Here is a 5496-nt window from a genome sequence, read left to right as displayed (position 1 = left end):
GGGGCTTTGTTGGGGGTCATGGGGGGGGGGGGGACAGCCAGGGACCTGGGCGGGGACTGCCTCTAGGTACGGCCTTGATGAGGCTTTGGCTCTGGCGGAAGCTTCTGGAAATGGGTGTCATTGACGTTTATGAGGGCCTAGGTTCCTCCACCGTTCCTCTCCCCCAGGGTGACCCGCTAATAAAATGGAGTGGCTCGAGAGGGGCCCAGCTGAGCACAATCAATGCCGGTGTTAAAAATGCATTCAGAACGATTGATTTTTAAGCTTTACCTGTCAACATTGTTTTATACGGCGGCCCAGAGCCCAGCAGAGACCTGTGGAGAGGCCTGACCAGGGTAGGACGGAGAGTTTGGGGGGGGGTGGGGGGCGCAAGCCTCGCAGAGGGATTTAGATCTTCAGATCTTCAGGAGCTTGGACCTTGTGGTGGGTGGTGTGAGGCATCTCGTGGTCCCTCTGATTAATGTGCCGGACGATGTTCTACAGGAGAGCCCTGCAAAGGGGGCGACGTGTGTGTGTGCTTCAGTGTTACGGGGTACCTTGTATAAATTAACTTATAATATGGAGGCCTTTCATAGCCATAAATCACCCAATTACTCCCACTACCAGCTGCGGCGGGCACAGTGCCAGCAGCGGCCGGCTGCCCATCCTGCCGGCGGGGCTCCCCGGATCTCGCTGCTGCAGGAGGAAGGAGTTGGGGGGGGGGGGGGACTGACTGGGGGGACAGTGGGCTGCTGAAATGTAGTGGGGGGGGGGGAATAAAAGAGCATAAACAGGCCCAGCAGAGCAAGAGTGAAAGTATGCAGCCCCACCTCTCCACACACACCACATCTCACTGCCCACAGCCCCCAGAGAGCTGATTAAGAGAGCAGGGCTATGGATCCTGGGGCTGCCAGAGCAGGATGGATGGGGGAGGGTGGCGGTGGCACTGCTGGACAGACTCGCCGCTCAGGCTGAAATGTGGGTGTGTGGCGGGGGGGGGGGGGAACAGTGGGGACACTCCAGGATGATGGAGTACATGAGGTCTCAGTCAGACATTCCTTCAGCCCCCCCCCCCCACCCTGTTGCCCGCTGGAGTGAGGACGGGGAGGCTGTCTGTATCAGGCAGCTTATTGGGCCCCTGGGGGGTCGTGGGGGGGGGGCGTGTTTGGATCTTTCTCTAGCAGTGTTGAACGCTGCGAGGGAGAAGATGGGAATTTGTGCGCCGTCTCGCGACAGCGAATTCAAATTAGCGGCAGCGGTTTAATAACTGTGCCATTCTCTCCTTTAAATTTCACATCCCTCTGTTTGCTATTGATAACTCCCTAATTGGATGCATTGTTCAAGGTTTTGTGTTCTAATTGTATTGTTCGGCTCAAGGTGAATTTTTCCTGCAGTGTTTCTGTTCCCCCCTACGCCCCCCCCCGCCCCCACCCAGTCTTTATGTTTTCAAGTCACATCACACATGAAAGCAGTTCATCATAAATGATTCAGCATGGGGCTGATATCGGATTTGTCTTTGAACAGTCTGAGCGCTTGGTTAAATAGGTCCTTTTGTTTGAAGTTACTGCAAGACATAAAAACAACAAATGTTTGGAGTAAATTGAATTAAAATGCATGGTTCTGGGCACGGGCTTGTGAAAAGGGCAGCCTTCGAGAGATCGCCACCGCCGCTAATCAATACCCCCAACTTCATTTTTGCGTTTGCCTTCTCTGGCCCTGTGACCCAATGCGCAATTTGGACGCACGATGTCAATACAGGAAATGAGTTTTCGCTGTGCTCAGGTATGTGTTTCTTCACGGAATGAAAGAAGAAAAAAGGATTTGCTCAGAAAGTGCAGACACACACTGGACCATTCTTGATTTTCCTTGCCTTGGATGATTTTGATCGACGAGGCTGAATCCCATGATCTGGAGGTCTGGTGGAATGTGCTTGGAGGTTGGGGGAAAGGTGGCCATTGGCCCGAGAAAAAGATCAATCTCTTCACAAATCCACCACCACTCAGTCAACAGGAACGTGTGTGTATGCATGTAGGTGTGTGTGTGTAGGTGTGTGTGTGTGTGTGTGAAGCATGAGGATAAGGCGAGTTCAGTTGCGGCAGCTTTTATCTTTAATGGACTGAAGATCTGGTTTAAAACTTTGGAGGAGCAGATCAATATTAAATTATGTCCCTGTGCTCATAACTCTCTGCGCTCTCAACAATGTAGAGAGACAAGGTCACGGGCGAATAAATAGCAGACCGACTGGCTAATGATCTATCATTCTGGACAAGTGCAGGCACCCCGGAGCTGTGCGGCTGACAAGATCATTAATAAAACCTGCTGGGAGTGTGATCGATCGCTCTGATGGATGATCAGAGCCACAAATACTGTAAAGTACCTGTGCGTCGTGTCCGGCTGAGGTGAGCCGGGTGGGGGGGGTGGGGGGGGGACGGGGACTGGGAGCACCTAGTGGCCGCTGTCAGAAATGCGGTTTGAAAGACGGAACGTTTTCACACAGTGGATTTCCTCATACCTGACAGGATTTGAAACACAGATCTTTATTTCCTTTGGTGACTTTAGTATCGTACTGTAATTTGGAGCATTAGGTTTGATCTCACTGTAATATAGGTCAGGCTGTGCTTTGAAATCGTTGTTCTTCATTGATTAGAAAAAACGAGGTGTACCACAAATCTGGCCTGAGATCAGCGGACCTGTGTCGTATTTGACTTGGCGTGCCGTCAGTGAGGCGTGTCGGTGGTGTTTAATCTTGATCTGCTGCCCTCCATGGGGAGGGACAGGCCGCATGCTCTTTCTGCTTGGATGCGTAGCGTTGTGTCTCCCCATTGATCTGCTGCCGCCCCCCCCCCCGTCCCACCTCACCATCCATCCTGGATATTGATTACTTTTTGCGGACGGATCGGACAGATGGGCTCTACTCCAGTATCTTGACGCAGGTCCTCCAGGTGAGTACGTCGGGATGGGTCAAAATCTAAAATCCCCATTATTATGGGTCGATTTGGGGGGGGGGGGGGGAGTGACTGGCAGTTGTTTATCGAGACTTTATCCCAGAGGCTTTGGGGGGGCAGGCAGGGCGGGGCTAGGATTTGTACAGGGACCCCCGTTCGTACTCGGGCCCGAGCATTTGGCTCGCGGCTCTCCCAGGCGCCTGCTCGTCCATCAGTCAGGATCCACACACCACACTTAATTACCAAGCTGACATTTAAACAAGACCGGCCGTGTTTCACAACAGAGGGCACCGGCCCGGGATTTAAAAGTAAAGAATTGTTGAGACGTAAAAGGCATCCTAATGCCTCGTTAATGGGCTGCGGTATTAATTATTCAGGCCTGCCCATTTTATCTGTGCATTAAGAGGGCACCTAGGGGGAGAGATGGTGAGAATCTGCCGCGCTGTACACTGGCCCGGTGATTGTCGCTCTGTCTCAGGATCTAGGCCTGCCTCATCTGGACCATTGTCCTGCCCAATGTGTGGAAGGACTTGAATGCAAAACGAGAACATTTTTACATTTGCGTCTTAACTGATTTTATTCAATTGTGCAAGATAATTCTATACTGGCTGGATCCTCTCTGGTCGGTTTCAGGTTAAGAACCTCTCTGAAGCTTAACCCCCTTCTCTCCAATGGGACTTGAACCACCAACCAACAGGTTGAGTCTTTCATTAATCCCTATATTGCCTGCTCCTTCTTGGTAATTTACAAGAGCTTAGCGTTTTATTTTTTTGATTATTTGGGACTGGTTTTGACATCTTCCTTTTGATGTGCTCCTGCATAAGCTTCCTGGAATCAGTCCGCCGTCGGAGGTGGGGAGATCTCGTCACCTCCGAGGTCTCGCAGCCCCCAGATGCCCGCCTCTGCCGCTGTGCTGACAGTGACGCGCCCGGGCGGGGAGAGGAGCATCAGCGCATCCTGCCATCCTGCTCGGCCTCATCCGTCAGCACCAGCGCCGTGATGCCACTGCATTCATAAGTGTTGGGGAACAATTAAAATGCCTTTTTGGCCCAGTGCCAATGCCTGTGATCAGCAGTAATGACAGGATGGGTGGCGGCACAAAAGCGGCCCCCACTGCTAATTGATTTGACTTGATGTAGTTCTCCTCTTTTTTTTACCAGCAGTCAGACACAAAGAACATACACACGCTTGCTGTGTGCGCACTCACTCACTCACACACACACACACACACACACACACACGTGTGAACGCCTTCACCCACTGGCAGGGAACATCTGTGCCTACCATGGAGGGTTACAGTCAGTGTAGGGTGTTCAGTCGAATGGCCTGTCATGGGGGAGGAGAATCTCCTGGCTGTCTCCCCGGTTTTGATGGGGGTGTCTTCCTCGCTATCCTATTTCGAAGCTTGTCTGTATTTATTTATTGGGGGGGGGGGTGATTTCTACATGGTGATTGTACATGGTACTGTCCAGTTCTATGGCGACAATTAGCCTGGCCTGTCAATCACGAAAGCAATGAATGTGTGGGGGGGGGGGGCAAGCACGGGAAAACAACGCTCCCAGTCCAGTTTTCGGGGAGGGGGGGCTCCGCTCCTCCCATCCGCCTGTGTGCGCTAAACCTGACTCGGGGGCATTTATCATCTTTAGCCCTTGACGTTTGTCGCTGGGCCGCTAAGGGCAGCCTCCCGCTAAAAAATAGGGCAGTCAGGGACAAGATGGGCAGGGACAGAACGGCTCTCTATTCGCCAGAAAGGACACGGCTTTTCATTTCTGTTTGCAGGCGCTGTAGGGGGAGGCATAGCCAACAAGGAGAGACTAACGGTAAGGATAACAGGACATAAATAAAAAAAACTTAAGGAAAGTCGTACGACTAAAGTAGCGCTGACAGATTGACAGAGCTCTGCTGTACTTTGCCTACAGTTACCTCTGTCTGTAATTTGAGAATTTGCACATGCTATACCTCAGACCAATGCTGCATTAAGCTGCTGGTCAGACTACTAGTCCACACTGTCCACCTTAATCCAGCCCTGCATGTATTTAATGATTTCTCTGTTCTGTTCGCTCAGACAAAAACTGTGTAAAAATAAAAACTGTCCCTGCAGATTTGTTGGTGATGCAGAGACAGCCACCTTTGGTGTGCGCAGTGTACATCCAGCCCAGCAGGGGGCGATCTCAGGCCACACTGCCATGGGTGTGATTGCTGTCCTGACTGACGAACAGCTTGATGCCCTCCCAGTGTGGGAATGACAGCAGGTCATCGGTACCTCCTCAGTTAGGCCGAGCTATGAATAAACTACTCTAATCAACAATATTTTTACTTTTTTTGTATATTAACTTTTCTGCTATGGGATAAAATTGATGTTCTTGGGACCGCAAATTTAATAAAATGACCAGACCAGAAATGCCAAACAGGCGTTTTTAAAAATTTTCTTTCACTCTCCTCTTGGGGTATTTATTGGGGCAGAAAAATAAATCTCTCCCAGCCTACCCCCCCACCCCCCAAAAAATCCCTAGGGACAGGTCAGGCAGGCCTGCAGAGGTCGGGGGCTGATTGCCCCCCGCCTCCCTTTGTC

General features: G+C 51.4%; 1 long non-coding RNA gene across 1 annotated transcript; it reads left to right on the top strand.

Annotated features, from left to right (window-relative positions):
• The first annotated feature begins 2423 nt into the window (after positions 1–2423).
• On the top strand, positions 2424–5416 carry LOC125751667 (uncharacterized). The gene is made up of 3 exons (XR_007400723.1): positions 2424–2921; positions 3558–3621; positions 3749–5416. It is a non-coding gene; the product is annotated as an uncharacterized LOC125751667 (long non-coding RNA).
• The last annotated feature ends 80 nt before the right edge of the window (positions 5417–5496 follow it).

Source organism: Brienomyrus brachyistius, chromosome 11, assembly GCF_023856365.1.
Source record: "Brienomyrus brachyistius isolate T26 chromosome 11, BBRACH_0.4, whole genome shotgun sequence".
NCBI classification, from domain to species: Eukaryota; Metazoa; Chordata; class Actinopteri; order Osteoglossiformes; family Mormyridae; genus Brienomyrus; species Brienomyrus brachyistius.
The sequence above is the reverse complement of the archived record's forward strand: the minus strand, read 5'-3'. Positions and strand labels throughout refer to the sequence as shown.